Genomic DNA, 16,258 nt, shown 5'->3' on the forward strand with positions numbered 1-16,258 from the left:
CCAGGTTAAAGTCCAACAGGTTTGTTCCGATGTCACTAGCTTTCGGTGCGCTGCTCCTTCCTCAGGTAATTACACTGAAACACGTCTGGAACGATCAAAATACCTTAAGGCGAGAAGTATACTTGTTTGCTAATCTATTGAGAGGCGGCGCATGATCTCCCGGTTAATGTTCTTAGCTTGTAAATCCCCGAACCATTTACCCCAATTTAAAATTCAGCTGGCTCATCATCATTTCGTGCTGAAGCAGCGGCCGTCCATTCGGACTAATGTGAGCGCCTGTCCTGCAATTGCAAATAATTTGCATGATGTTGAGATGCTGGCGCTGGATACAGAAAGAAGTGTGACAGCAACAAGAAGTGTGACAGCAACAGGTTTATTTGAAATCACAAGCTTTGGCAGCGCCGTCCCTTCATCAGTTGAAGAGATGAAGGACCACTTTACCTGATGAAGGGACAGCGCTGCCAAAGCTTACGATTTCAAATCAACCTGTTGGACTTTAATATGGTGTTGTGAGACTTATTACTGAATAATCCGCACGCACTTTATTTCGGCACGGTTACATTTCGACTGAATTTTGAATTCACAGGGTCAGCCGCTTTTACTCTTTCAATGAAGAAACCCGACCAAAGGCTTTGGCGGACAAGTACTGGAAATGTGAGCCGTAGCACATCCCGTGCTAGAATAATAATAATCTTTACTGTCACAAGTAGGCGTACATTAACACTGCCAATAAGTTACTGTGAAATTTCGATCATAAAGATGAATACATGAGAAATTTGATGAGGAGAAAGTTTGCAGATTGGGCGATGCTCCAGGCACAATGTGTTCAACAATGTCGAAGCCAGCGTAAGTGTTGGTGAGAAGTTTGTCAGTTGGAAACATGCAGAAAGTTCTAGGGGAAAGCAAATCCTTACGGCTTGCTGGCAACCTAAAGGGTGGAATTTACAAAAGGCAAATTCGCGCGATCCAGCTTGTTCGCGATCAGTCAGGAAAGAATACTCAATTCTCCATTCACGACCGGACTAAATTTGGAATCGCCATGGTCACATGAGGTGATCATACGTACATGGCCGGTTAACTCAATGGTTCGAGCGTGGTGCTAATTGACGCCAAGGTCGTTTGATCCTCGTACGAGTCAACAAAACAACTCCGTCACGAAATGATCTGCTTGCCTCGTCTGTTTGCAGGCAACCTGCCCAGTGTTACTGGCGCGGCATTATTACTGACCTGAGGCAGCGCAGAGTCCCTTTTATCTGCTTGACTCCTCTTGGATAATATCTGCCACTTATTCATTCTTTTACATTTCGGCGCCACAAACGTGTCGGTAACATGCTTCCAAAGTTTCCTAGTCTACAGCGATGACAATTCACGTGGTTCTGAACAATGTCTTACCTCCAATTACTGCAATTTCCAGGCAAGTCTGCTCCAGGTAACGTTGGAAATAGCCCCGCAACATGTCAGACGAGCCCACCATTCAGGACTGGAGTGAATTTGGAAACGGCATGGTCACTCCAGCCAATGCTGCATAGATGGCCGGTTAGCTCAGATGGTTAGAGCGTGGTGCTAATAACGCCAAGGTCCCGGGTTCGATCCCCGTACTGGCCAAAGAAGTGATCACATCGTGATCTAATGTCCACTTCTGCGGCTAGTTGGAGCGGTATTTTGACTCTGCTGGCGCAGAGTGCCCTTTAACTGCTTGGCGCCTCTTGGACAGTATCTGCCACTTTTTCTGAGAAACTGTCGTTCTTTTACAGTTCTGTGTCACAAATGTGTCCAACGTCTCCTAATCAATAGCGAACTCCTGCAGATGACAATTCACGTCGCTCTGAACTGTGTTTTACGTCTCCTTCATTGCAATGTTTCAGGCTAATCTGCTCCAGGCAGCGTTGCTAAAGCCAGGGCACCATGTCATACCAGCCTACCTTGTAATTGCGGTATTGATGAGTTCAGCAACGCTGTGCAGGAATTACTAACCTCTTGCCAGTAATTTGGCTCAAATGCTGCCACCTTCAACAATCCGATTGCTTAACATGCAGTCGTTTGCTGGCTACGCCAAATACATTTGATGCTTCGAAATGTCTTTTTCAAAAAGCTGCACTACCCATTTATAATGTGGTGCTAATTACACTGATGTGGATATGCCGGCGTTGGACTGGGGTGAGCACAGAAAGAAGTCTTACAACACCAGGTTAAAGTCCAACAGGTTTGTTCCGATGTCACTAGCTTTCGGTGCGCTGCTCCTTCCTCAGGTAATTACACTGAAACACGTCTGGAACGATCAAAATACCTTAAGGCGAGAAGTATACTTGTTTGCTAATCTATTGAGAGGCGACGCATGATCTCCCGGTTAATGTTCTTAGCTTGTAAATCCCCGAACCATTTACCCCAATTTAAAATTCAGCTGGCTCATCATCATTTCGTGCTGAAGCAGCGGCCGTCCATTCGGACTAATGTGAGCGCCTGTCCTGCAATTGCAAATAATTTGCATGATGTTGAGATGCTGGCGCTGGATACAGAAAGAAGTGTGACAGCAACAAGAAGTGTGACAGCAACAGGTTTATTTGAAATCACAAGCTTTGGCAGCGCCGTCCCTTCATCAGTTGAAGAGATGAAGGACCACTTTACCTGATGAAGGGACAGCGCTGCCAAAGCTTACGATTTCAAATCAACCTGTTGGACTTTAATATGGTGTTGTGAGACTTATTACTGAATAATCCGCACGCACTTTATTTCGGCACGGTTACATTTCGACTGAATTTTGAATTCACAGGGTCAGCTGCTTTTACTCTTTCAATGAAGAAACCCGACCAAAGGCTTTGGCGGACAAGTACTGGAAATGTGAGCCGTAGCACATCCCGTGCTAGAATAATAATAATCTTTACTGTCACAAGTAGGCGTACATTAACACTGCCAATAAGTTACTGTGAAATTTCGATCATAAAGATGAATACATGAGAAATTTGATGAGGAGAAAGTTTGCAGATTGGGCGATGCTCCAGGCACAATGTGTTCAACAATGTCGAAGCCAGCGTAAGTGTTGGTGAGAAGTTTGTCAGTTGGAAACATGCAGAAAGTTCTAGGGGAAAGCAAATCCTTACGGCTTGCTGGCAACCTAAAGGGTGGAATTTACAAAAGGCAAATTCGCGCGATCCAGCTTGTTCGCGATCAGTCAGGAAATAATACTCAATTCTCCATTCACGACCGGACTAAATTTGGAATCGCCATGGTCACATGAGGTGATCATACGTACATGGCCGGTTAACTCAATGGTTCGAGCGTGGTGCTAATTGACGCCAAGGTCGTTTGATCCTCGTACGAGTCAACAAAACAACTCCGTCACGAAATGATCTGCTTGCCTCGTCTGTTTGCAGGCAACCTGCCCAGTGTTACTGGCGCGGCATTATTACTGACCTGAGGCAGCGCAGAGTCCCTTTTATCTGCTTGACTCCTCTTGGATAATATCTGCCACTTTTTCATTCTTTCACATTTCGGCGCCACAAACGTGTCAGTAACATGCTTCCAAAGTTTCCTAGTCTACAGCGATGACAATGCACGTCGTTCTGAACAATGTCTTACCTCCAATTACTGCAATTTCCAGGCAAATCTGCTCCAGGCAACGTTGGAAATAGCCCCGTAACATGTCAGACGAGCCCACCATTCAGGACTGGAGTGAATTTGGAAACGGCGTGGTCACTCCAGCCAATGATGCATACATGGCCGGTTAGCTCAGATGGTTAGAGCGTGGTGCTAATAACGCCAAGGTCGCGCGTTCGATCCCCGTACTGGCCAACGAAGTAATCACATCGTGATCTAATGTCCACTACTGCGGCTAGTTGGAGCGGTATTTTGACTCTGCTGGGGCAGCGCAGAGTCCCCTTTAACGGCTTGGCGCCTCTTGGACAGTATCTACCACTTTTTCTGAGAAACTGTCGTTCTTTTACAGTTCTGTGTCACAAATGTGTCCAACGTCTCCTAATCAATAGCGAACTCCTGCAGATGACAATTCACGTCGCTCTGAACTGTGTTTTACGTCTCCTTCATTGCAATGTTTCAGGCTAATCTGCTCCAGGCAGCGTTGCTAAAGCCAGGGCACCATGTCATACCAGCCTACCTTGTAATTGCGGTATTGATGAGTTCCGCAACGCTGTGCAGGAATTACTAACCCCTTGCCAGTAATTTGGCTCAAATGCTGCCACCTTCAACAATCCGATTGCTTAACATGCAGTCATTTGCTGGCTACGCCAAATACATTTGATGCTTCGAAATGTCTTTTTCAAAAAGCTGCACTACCCATTAATAATGTGGTGCTAATTACACTGATGTGGATATGCCGGCGTTGGACTGGGGTGAGCACAGAAAGAAGTCTTACAACACCAGGTTAAAGTCCAACAGGTTTGTTCCGATGTCACTAGCTTTCGGTGCGCTGCTCCTTCCTCAGGTAATTACACTGAAACACGTCTGGAACGATCAAAATACCTTAAGGCGAGAAGTATACTTGTTTGCTAATCTATTGAGAGGCGACGCATGATCTCCCGGTTAATGTTCTTAGCTTGTAAATCCCCGAACCATTTACCCCAATTTAAAATTCAGCTGGCTCATCATCATTTCGTGCTGAAGCAGCCGCCGTCCATTCGGACTAATGTGAACGCCTGTCCTGCAATTGCAAATAATTTGCATGATGTTGAGATGCTGGCGCTGGATACAGAAAGAAGTGTGACAGCAACAAGAAGTGTGACAGCAACAGGTTTATTTGAAATCACAAGCTTTGGCAGCGCCGTCCCTTCATCAGTTGAAGAGATGAAGGACCACGTTACCTGATGAAGGGACAGCGCTGCCAAAGCTTACGATTTCAAATCAACCTGTTGGACTTTAATATGGTGTTGTGAGACTTATTACTGAATAATCCGCACGCACTTTATTTCGGCACGGTTACATTTCGACTGAATTTTGAATTCACAGGGTCAGCTGCTTTTACTCTTTCAATGAAGAAACCCGACCAAAGGCTTTGGCGGACAAGTACTGGAAATGTGAGCCGTAGCACATCCCGTGCTAGAATAATAATAATCTTTACTGTCACAAGTAGACGTACATTAACACTGCCAATAAGTTACTGTGAAATTTCGATCATAAAGATGAATACATGAGAAATTTGATGAGGAGAAAGTTTGCAGATTGGGCGATGCTCCAGGCACAATGTGTTCAACAATGTCGAAGCCAGCGTAAGTGTTGTTGAGACGTTTGTCAGTTGGAAACATGCAGAAAGTTCTAGGGGAAAGCAAATCCTTACGGCTTGCTGGCAACCTAAAGGGTGGAATTTACAAAAGGCAAATTCGCGCGATCCAGCTTGTTCGCGATCAGTCAGGAAAGAATACTCAATTCTCCATTCACGACTGGACTAAATTTGGAATCGCCATGGCCACACGAGGTGATCATACGTACATGGCCGGTTAACTCAATGGTTCGAGCGTGGTGCTAATTGACGCCAAGGTCGTTTGATCCTCGTACGAGTCAACAAAACAACTCCGTCACGAAATGATCTGCTTGCCTCGTCTGTTTGCAGGCAACCTGCCCAGTGTTACTGGCGCGGCATTATTACTGACCTGAGGCAGCGCAGAGTCCCTTTCATCTGCTTGACTCCTCTTGGATAATATCTGCCACTTTTTCATTCTTTTACATTTCTGCGCCACAAACGTGTCGGTAACATGCTTCCAAAGTTTCCTAGTCTACAGCGATGACAATTCACGTCGTTCTGAACAATGTCTTACCTCCAATTATTGCAATTTCCAGGCAAATCTGCTCCAGGCAATGTTGGAAATAGCCCCGCAACATGTCAGACGAGCCCACCATTCAGGACTGGAGTGAATTTGGAAACGGCATGGTCACTCCAGCCAATGATGCATACATGGCCGGTTAGCTCAGATGGTTAGAGCGTGGCGCTAATAACGCCAAGGTCGCGGGTTCGATCCCCGTATTGGCCAACGAAGTAATCACATCGTGATCTAATGTCCACTTCTGCGGCTAGTTGGAGCGGTATTTTGACTCTGCTGGGGCAGCGCAGAGTCCCCTTTAACTGCTCGGCGCCTCTTGGACAGTATCTGCCACTTTTTCTGAGAAACTGTCGTTCTTTTACAGTTCTGTGTCACAAATGTGTCCAACGTCTCCTAATCAATAGCGAACTCCTGCAGATGACAATTCACGTCGCTCTGAACTGTGTTTTACGTCTCCTTCATTGCAATGTTTCAGGCTAATCTGCTCCAGGCAGCGTTGCGAAAGCCAGGGCACCATGTCATACCAGCCTACCTTGTAATTGCGGTATTGATGAGTTCAGCAACGCTGTGCAGGAATTACTAACCTCTTGCCAGTAATTTGGCTCAAATGCTGCCACCTTCAACAATCCGATTGCTTAACATGCAGTCGTTTGCTGGCTACGCCAAATACATTTGATGCTTCGAAATGTCTTTTTCAAAAAGCTGCACTACCCATTTATAATGTGGTGCTAATTACACTGATGTGGATATGCCGGCGTTGGACTGGGGTGAGCACAGAAAGAAGTCTTACAACACCAGGTTAAAGTCCAACAGGTTTGTTCCGATGTCACTAGCTTTCGGTGCGCTGCTCCTTCCTCAGGTAATTACACTGAAACACGTCTGGAACGATCAAAATACCTTAAGGCGAGAAGTATACTTGTTTGCTAATCTATTGAGAGTCGACGCATGATCTCCCCGTTAATGTTCTTAGCTTGTAAATCCCCGAACCATTTACCCCAATTTAAAATTCAGCTGGCTCATCATCATTTCGTGCTGAAGCAGCGGCCGTCCATTCGGACTAATGTGAGCGCCTGTCCTGCAATTGCAAATAATTTGCATGATGTTGAGATGCTGGCGCTGGATACAGAAAGAAGTGTGACAGCAACAAAAAGTGTGACAGCAACAGGTTTATTTGAAATCACAAGCTTTGGCAGCGCCGTCCCTTCATCAGTTGAAGAGATGAAGGACCACTTTACCTGATGAAGGGACAGCGCTGCCAAAGCTTACGATTTCAAATCAACCTGTTGGACTTTAATATGGTGTTGTGAGACTTATTACTGAATAATCCGCACGCACTTTATTTCGGCACGGTTACATTTCGACTGAATTTTGAATTCACAGGGTCAGCTGCTTTTACTCTTTCAATGAAGAAACCCGACCAAAGGCTTTGGCGGACAAGTACTGGAAATGTGAGCCGTAGCACATCCCGTGCTAGAATAATAATAATCTTTACTGTCACAAGTAGGCGTACATTAACACTGCCAATAAGTTACTGTGAAATTTCGATCATAAAGATGAATACATGAGAAATTTGATGAGGAGAAAGTTTGCAGATTGGGCGATGCTCCAGGCACAATGTGTTCAACAATGTCGAAGCCAGCGTAAGTGTTGGTGAGAAGTTTGTCAGTTGGAAACATGCAGAAAGTTCTAGGGGAAAGCAAATCCTTACGGCTTGCTGGCAACCTAAAGGGTGGAATTTACAAAAGGCAAATTCGCGCGATCCAGCTTGTTCGCGATCAGTCAGGAAAGAATACTCAATTCTCCATTCACGACTGGACTAAATTTGGAATCGCCATGGTCACACGAGGTGATCATACGTACATGGCCGGTTAACTCAATGGTTCGAGCGTGGTGCTAATTGACGCGAAGGTCGTTTGATCCTCGTACGAGTCAACAAAACAACTCCGTCACGAAATGATCTGCTTGCCTCGTCTGTTTGCAGGCAACCTGCCCAGTGTTACTGGCGCGGCATTATTACTGACCTGAGGCAGCGCAGAGTCCCTTTTATCTGCTTGACTCCTCTTGGATAATATCTGCCACTTTTTCATTCTTTTACATTTCGGCGCCACAAACGTGTCGGTACCATGCTTCCAAAGTTTCCTAGTCTACAGCGATGACAATTCACGTCGTTCTGAACAATGTCTTACCTCCAATTACTGCAATTTCCAGGCAAATCTGCTCCAGGTAACGTTGGAAATATCCCCGCAACATGGCAGACGAGCCCACCATTCAGGACTGGAGTGAATTTGGAAACGGCATGGTCACTCCAGCCAATGCTGCATACATGGCCGGTTAGCTCAGATGGTTGGAGCTTGGTGCTAATAACGCCAAGGTCGCGGGTTCGATCCCCGTACTGGCCAACGAAGTAATCACATCGTGATCTAATGTCCACTTCTGCGGCTAGTTGGAGCGGCATTTTGACTCTGCTGGGGCAGCGCAGAGTCCCCTTTAACTGCTTGGCGCCTCTTGGACAGTATCTGCCACTTTTTCTGAGAAACTGTCGTTCTTTTACAGTTCTGTGTCACAAATGTGTCCAACGTCTCCTAATCAATAGCGAACTCCTGCAGATGACAATTCACGTCGCTCTGAACTGTGTGTTACGTCTCCTTCATTGCAATGTTTCAGGCTAATCTGCTCCAGGCAGCGTTGCTAAAGCCAGGGCACCATGTCATACCAGCCTACCTTGTAATTGCGGTATTGATGAGTTCAGCAACGCTGTGCAGGAATTACTAACCCCTTGCCAGTAATTTGGCTCAAATGCTGCCACCTTCAACAATCCGATTGCTTAACATGCAGTCGTTTGCTGGCTACGCCAAATACATTTGATGCTTCGAAATGTCTTTTTCAAAAAGCTGCACTACCCATTTATAATGTGGTGCTCATTACACTGATGTGGATATGCCGGCGTTGGACTGGGGTGAGCACAGAAAGAAGTCTTACAACACCAGGTTAAAGTCCAACAGCTTTGTTCCGATGTCACTGGCTTTCGGTGCGCTGCTCCTTCCTCAGGTAATTACACTGAAACACGTCTGGAACGATCAAAATACCTTAAGGCGAGAAGTATACTTGTTTGCTAATCTATTGAGAGGCGACGCATGATCTCCCCGTTAATGTTCTTAGCTTGTAAATCCCCGAACCATTTACCCCAATTTAAAATTCAGCTGGCTCATCATCATTTCGTGCTGAAGCAGCGGCCGTCCATTCGGACTAATGTGAGCGCCTGTCCTGCAATTGCAAATAATTTGCATGATGTTGAGATGCTGGCGCTGGATACAGAAAGAAGTGTGACAGCAACAAGAAGTGTGACAGCAACAGGTTTATTTGAAATCACAAGCTTTGGCAGCGCCGTCCCTTCATCAGTTGAAGAGATGAAGGACCACTTTACCTGATGAAGGGACAGCGCTGCCAAAGCTTACGATTTCAAATCAACCTGTTGGACTTTAATATGGTGTTGTGAGACTTATTACTGAATAATCCGCACGCACTTTATTTCGGCACGGTTACATTTCGACTGAATTTTGAATTCACAGGGTCAGCTGCTTTTACTCTTTCAATGAAGAAACCCGACCAAAGGCTTTGGCGGACAAGTACTGGAAATGTGAGCCGTAGCACATCCCGTGCTAGAATAATAATAATCTTTACTGTCACAAGTAGGCGTACATTAACACTGCCAATAAGTTACTGTGAAATTTCGATCATAAAGATGAATACATGAGAAATTTGATGAGGAGAAAGTTTGCAGATTGGGCGATGCTCCAGGCACAATGTGTTCAACAATGTCGAAGCCAGCGTAAGTGTTGGTGAGAAGTTTGTCAGTTGGAAACATGCAGAAAGTTCTAGGGGAAAGCAAATCCTTACGGCTTGCTGGCAACCTAAAGGGTGGAATTTACAAAAGGCAAATTCGCGCGATCCAGCTTGTTCGCGATCAGTCAGGAAAGAATACTCAATTCTCCATTCACGACCGGACTAAATTTGGAATCGCCATGGTCACATGAGGTGATCATACGTACATGGCCGGTTAACTCAATGGTTCGAGCGTGGTGCTAATTGGCGCCAAGGTCGTTTGATCCTCGTACGAGTCAACAAAACAACTCCGTCACGAAATGATCTGCTTGCCTCGTCTGTTTGCAGGCAACCTGCCCAGTGTTACTGGCGCGGCATTATTACTGACCTGAGGCAGCGCAGAGTCCCTTTTATCTGCTTGACTCCTCTTGGATAATATCTGCCACTTGTTCATTCTTTTACATTTCGGCGCCACAAACGTGTCGGTAACATGCTTTCAAAGTTTCCTAGTCTACAGCGATGACAATTCACGTGGTTCTGAACAATGTCTTACCTCCAATTACTGCAATTTCCAGGCAAGTCTGCTCCAGGTAACGTTGGAAATAGCCCCGCAACATGTCAGACGAGCCCACCATTCAGGACTGGAGTGGATTTGGAAACGGCATGGTCACTCCAGCCAATGCTGCATACATGGCCGGTTAGCTCGGATGGTTAGACCGTGGTGCTAATAACGCCAAGGTCCCGGGTTCGATCCCCGTACTGGCCAAAGAAGTGATCACATCGTGATCTAATGTCCACTTCTGCGGCTAGTTTGAGCGGTATTTTGACTCTGCTGGCGCAGAGTGCCCTTTAACTGCTTGGCGCCTCTTGGACAGTATCTGCCACTTTTTCTGAGAAACTGTCGTTCTTTTACAGCTCTGTGTCACAAATGTGTCCAACGTCTCCTAATCAATAGCGAACTCCTGCAGATGACAATTCACGTCGCTCTGAACTGTGTTTTACGTCTCCTTCATTGCAATGTTTCAGGCTAATCTGCTCCAGGCAGCGTTGCTAAAGCCAGGGCACCATGTCATACCAGCCTACCTTGTAATTGCGGTATTGATGAGTTCAGCAACGCTGTGCAGGAATTACTAACCTCTTGCCAGTAATTTGGCTCAAATGCTGCCACCTTCAACAATCCGATTGCTTAACATGCAGTCATTTGCTGGCTACGCCAAATACATTTGATGCTTCGAAATGTCTTTTTCAAAAAGCTGCACTACCCATTTATAATGTGGTGCTCATTACACTGATGTGGATATGCCGGCGTTGGACTGGGGTGAGCACAGAAAGAAGTCTTACAACACCAGGTTAAAGTCCAACAGGTTTGTTCCGATGTCACTAGCTTTCGGTGCGCTGCTCCTTCCTCAGGTAATTACACTGAAACACGTCTGGAACGATCAAAATACCTTAAGGCGAGAAGTATACTTGTTTGCTAATCTATTGAGAGGCGACGCATGATTTCCCCGTTAATGTTCTTAGCTTGTAAATCCCCGAACCATTTACCCCAATTTAAAATTCAGCTGGCTCATCATCATTTCGTGCTGAAGCAGCGGCCGTCCATTCGGACTAATGTGAGCGCCTGTCCTGCAATTGCAAATAATTTGCATGATGTTGAGATGCTGGCGCTGGATACGGAAAGAAGTGTGACAGCAACATGAAGTGTGACAGCAACAGGTTTATTTGAAATCACAAGCTTTGGCAGCGCCGTCCCTTCATCAGTTGAAGAGATGAAGGACCACTTTACCTGATGAAGGGACAGCGCTGCCAAAGCTTACGATTTCAAATCAACCTGTTGGACTTTAATATGGTGTTGTGAGACTTATTACTGAATAATCCGCACGCACTTTATTTCGGCACGGTTACATTTCGACTGAATTTTGAATTCACAGGGTCAGCTGCTTTTACTCTTTCAATGAAGAAACCCGACCAAAGGCTTTGGCGGACAAGTACTGGAAATGTGAGCCGTAGCACATCCCGTGCTAGAATAATAATAATCTTTAATGTCACAAGTAGGCGTACATTAACACTGCCAATAAGTTACTGTGAAATTTCGATCAGAAAGATGAATACATGAGAAATTTGATGAGGAGAAAGTTTGCAGATTGGGCGATGCTCCAGGCACAATGTGTTCAACAATGTCGAAGCCAGTGTTGGTGAGAAGTTTGTCAGTTGGAAACATGCAGAAAGTTCTAGGGGAAAGCAAATCCTTACGGCTTGCTGGCAACCTAAAGGGTGGAATTTACAAAAGGCAAATTCGCGCGATCCAGCTTGTTCGCGATCAGTCAGGAAAGAATACTCAATTCTCCATTCACGACTGGACTAAATTTGGAATCGCCATGGTCACACGAGGTGATCATACGTACATGGCCGGTTAACTCAATGGTTCGAGCGTGGTGCTAATTGACGCCAAGGTCGTTTGATCCTCGTACGAGTCAACAAAACAACTCCGTCACGAAATGATCTGCTTGCCTCGTCTGTTTGCAGGCAACCTGCCCAGTGTTACTGGCGCGGCATTATTACTGACCTGAGGCAGCGCAGAGTCCCTTTTATCTGCTTGACTCCTCTTGGATAATATCTGCCACTTTTTCATTCTTTTACATTTCGGCGCCACAAACGTGTCGGGTAACATGCTTCCAAAGTTTCCTCGTCTACAGCGATGACAATGCACGTGGTTCTGAACAATGTCTTACCTCCAATTACTGCAATTTCCAGGCAAATCTGCTCCAGGCAACGTTGGAAATAGCCCCGCAACATGTCAGACGAGCCCACCATTCAGGACTGGAGTGAATTTGGAGACGGCATGGTCACTCCAGCCAATGCTCGTTATATGGCCGGTTAGCTCAGATGGGTAGAGCGTGGTGCTAATAACGCCAAGGTCGCGGGTTCGATCGCCCTTTAACTGCTTGGCGCCTCTTGGACAGTATCTGCCACTTTTTCTGAGAGACTGTCGTTCTTTTACAGTTCTGTGTCACAAATGTGTCCAACGTCTCCTAATCAATAGCGAACTCATGCAGATGACAATTCACGTCGCTCTGAACTGTGTTTTACGTCTCCTTCATTGCAATGTTTCAGGTTAATCTGCTCCAGGCAGCGTTGCTAAAGCCAGGGCACCATGTCATACCAGCCTACCTTGTCATTGCGGTATTGATGAGTTCAGCAACGCTGTGCAGGAATTACTAACCTCTTGCCAGTAATTTGGCTCAAATGCTGCCACCTTCAACAATCCGATTGCTTAACATGCAGTCGTTTGCTGGCTACGCCAAATACATTTGATGCTTCGAAATGTCTTTTTCAAAAAGCTGCACTACCCATTTATAATGTGGTGCTAATTACACTGATGTGGAGATGCCGGCGTTGGACTGGGGTGAGCACAGAAAGAAGTCTTACAACACCAGGTTAAAGTCCAACAGGTTTGTTCCGATGTCACTAGCTTTCGGTGCGCTGCTCCTTCCTCAGGTAATTACACTGAAACACGTCTGGAACGATCAAAATACCTTAAGGCGAGAAGTATACTTGTTTGCTAATCTATTGAGAGGCGACGCATGATCTCCCGGTTAATGTTCTTAGCTTGTAAATCCCCGAACCATTTACCCCAATTTAAAATTCAGCTGGCTCATCATCATTTCGTGCTGAAGCAGCGGCCGTCCATTCGGACTAATGTGAACGCCTGTCCTGCAATTGCAAATAATTTGCATGATGTTGAGATGCTGGCGCTGGATACAGAAAGAAGTGTGACAGCAACAAGAAGTGTGACAGCAACAGGTTTATTTGAAATCACAAGCTTTGGCAGCGCCGTCCCTTCATCAGTTGAAGAGATGAAGGACCACTTTACCTGATGAAGGGACAGCGCTGCCAAAGCTTACGATTTCAAATCAACCTGTTGGACTTTAATATGGTGTTGTGAGACTTATTACTGAATAATCCGCACGCACTTTATTTCTGCACGGTTACATTTCGACTGAATTTTGAATTCACATGGTCAGCTGCTTTTACTCTTTCAATGAAGAAACCCGACCAAAGGCTTTGGCGGACAAGTACTGGAAATGTGAGCCGTAGCACATCCCGTGCTAGAATAATAATAATCTTTACTGTCACAAGTAGGCGTACATTAACACTGCCAATAAGTTACTGTGAAATTTCGATCATAAAGATGAATACATGAGAAATTTGATGAGGAGAAAGTTTGCAGATTGGGCGATGCTCCAGGCACAATGTGTTCAACAATGTCGAAGCCAGCGTAAGTGTTGGTGAGAAGTTTGTCAGTTGGAAACATGCAGAAAGTTCTAGGGGAAAGCAAATCCTTACGGCTTGCTGGCAACCTAAAGGGTGGAATTTACAAAAGGCAAATTCGCGCGATCCAGCTTGTTCGCGATCAGTCAGGAAAGAATACTCAATTCTCCATTCACGACTGGACTAAATTTGGAATCGCCATGGTCACATGAGGTGATCATACGTACATGGCCGGTTAACTCAATGGTTCGAGCGTGGTGCTAATTGACGCCAAGGTCGTTTGATCCTCGTACGAGTCAACAAAACAACTCCGTCACGAAATGATCTGCTTGCCTCGTCTGTTTGCAGGCAACCTGCCCAGTGTTACTGGCGCGGCATTATTACTGACCTGAGGCAGCGCAGAGTCCCTTTTATCTGCTTGACTCCTCTTGGATAATATCTGCCACTTGTTCATTCTTTTACATTTCGGCGCCACAAACGTGTCGGTAACATGCTTTCAAAGTTTCCTAGTCTACAGCGATGACAATTCACGTCGTTCTGAACAATGTATTACCTCCAATTACTGCAATTTCCAGGCAACTCTGCTCCAGGCAACGTTGGAAATAGCCCCGCAACATGTCAGACGAGCCCACCATTCAGGACTGGAGTGAATTTGGAAACGGCATGCTCACTCCAGCCAATGCTGCATACATGGCCGGTTAGCTCAGATGGTTAGAGCGTGGTGCTAATAACGCCAAGGTCGCGGGTTCGATCCCCGTACTGGCCAACGCAGTAATCACATCGTGATCTAATGTCCACTTCTGCGGCTAGTTGGAGCGGTATTTTGACTCTGCTGGGGCAGCGCAGAGTGCCCTTTAACTGCTTGGCGCCTCTTGGACAGTATCTGCCACTTTTTCTGAGAAACTGTTGTTCTTTTACAGTTCTGTGTCACAAATGTGTCCAACGTCTCCTAATCAATAGCGAACTCCTGCAGATGACAATTCACGTCGCTCTGAACTGTGTTTTACGTCTCCTTCATTGCAATGTTTCAGGCTAATCTGCTCCAGGCAGCGTTGCTAAAGCCAGGGCACCATGTCATACCAGCCTACCTTGTCATTGCGGTATTGATGAGTTCAGCAACGCTGTGCAGGAATTACTAACCTCTTGCCAGTAATCTGGCTCAAATGCTGCCACCTTCAACAATCCGATTGCTTAACATGCAGTCGTTTGCTGGCTACGCCAAATACATTTGATGCTTCGAAATGTCTTTTTCAAAAAGCTGCACTACCCATTAATAATGTGGTGCTAATTACACTGATGTGGATATGCCGGCGTTGGACTGGGGTGAGCACAGAAAGAAGTCTTACAACACCAGGTTAAAGCCCAACAGGTTTGTTCCGATGTCACTAGCTTTCGGTGCGCTGCTCCTTCCTCAGGTAACACGGAAACACGTCTGGAACGATCAAAATACCTTAAGGCGAGAAGTATACTTGTTTGCTAATCTATTGAGAGGCGACGCATGATCTCCCGGTTAATGTTCTTAGCTTGTAAATCCCCGAACCATTTACCCCAATTTAAAATTCAGCTGGCTCATCATCATTTCGTGCTGAAGCAGCGGCCGTCCATTCGGACTAATGTGAGCGCCTGTCCTGCAATTGCAAATAATTTGCATGATGTTGAGATGCTGGCGCTGGATACGCAAAGAAGTGTGACAGCAACATGAAGTGTGACAGCAACAGGTTTATTTGAAATCACAAGCTTTGGCAGAGCCGTCCCTTCATCAGTTGAAGAGATGAAGGACCACTTTACCTGATGAAGGGACAGCGCTGCCAAAGCTTACGATTTCAAATCAACCTGTTGGACTTTAATATGGTGTTGTGAGACTTATTACTGAATATCAGCACGCACTTTATTTCGGCACGGTTACATTTCGACTGAATTTTGAATTCACAGGGTCAGCTGCTTTTACTCTTTCAATGAAGAAACCCGACCAAAGGCTTTGGCGGACAAGTACTGGAAATGTGAGCCGTAGCACATCCCGTGCTAGAATAATAATAATCTTTACTGTCACAAGTAGACGTACATTAACACTGCCAATAAGTTACTGTGAAATTTCGATCATAAAGATGAATACATGAGAAATTTGATGAGGAGAAAGTTTGCAGATTGGGCGATGCTCCAGGCACAATGTGTTCAACAATGTCGAAGCCAGCGTAAGTGTTGGTGAGAAGTTTGTCAGTTGGAAACATGCAGAAAGTTCTAGGGGAAAGCAAATCCTTACGGCTTGCTGGCAACCTAAAGGGTGGAATTTACAAAAGGCAAATTCGCGCGATCCAGCTTGTTCGCGATCAGTCAGGAAAGAATACTCAATTCTCCATTCACGACTGGACTAAATTTGGAATCGCCATGGCCACACG

General features: G+C 45.7%; 6 non-coding genes across 6 annotated transcripts; all 6 read left to right on the forward strand.

Moving 5' to 3' along the window:
• The first annotated feature begins 1,531 nt into the window (after positions 1–1,531).
• On the forward strand, positions 1,532–1,605 carry trnai-aau (transfer RNA isoleucine (anticodon AAU)). The gene has a single exon. It is a non-coding gene; the product is annotated as a tRNA-Ile (tRNA).
• Positions 1,606–3,715: 2,110 nt separating this feature from the next.
• On the forward strand, positions 3,716–3,789 carry trnai-aau (transfer RNA isoleucine (anticodon AAU)). Its single transcript has one exon. It is a non-coding gene; the product is annotated as a tRNA-Ile (tRNA).
• A 2,115-nt stretch (positions 3,790–5,904) lies between these two features.
• Positions 5,905–5,978, forward strand: trnai-aau (transfer RNA isoleucine (anticodon AAU)). Its single transcript has one exon. It is a non-coding gene; the product is annotated as a tRNA-Ile (tRNA).
• A 2,115-nt stretch (positions 5,979–8,093) lies between these two features.
• Positions 8,094–8,167, forward strand: trnai-aau (transfer RNA isoleucine (anticodon AAU)). Its single transcript has one exon. It is a non-coding gene; the product is annotated as a tRNA-Ile (tRNA).
• Positions 8,168–10,282: 2,115 nt separating this feature from the next.
• On the forward strand, positions 10,283–10,356 carry trnai-aau (transfer RNA isoleucine (anticodon AAU)). Its single transcript has one exon. It is a non-coding gene; the product is annotated as a tRNA-Ile (tRNA).
• A 4,198-nt stretch (positions 10,357–14,554) lies between these two features.
• Positions 14,555–14,628, forward strand: trnai-aau (transfer RNA isoleucine (anticodon AAU)). Its single transcript has one exon. It is a non-coding gene; the product is annotated as a tRNA-Ile (tRNA).
• Positions 14,629–16,258: the final 1,630 nt, after the last annotated feature.

This window comes from Scyliorhinus torazame, chromosome 4 (genome assembly GCF_047496885.1).
Source record: "Scyliorhinus torazame isolate Kashiwa2021f chromosome 4, sScyTor2.1, whole genome shotgun sequence".
Lineage (NCBI taxonomy): Eukaryota > Metazoa > Chordata > Chondrichthyes > Carcharhiniformes > Scyliorhinidae > Scyliorhinus > Scyliorhinus torazame.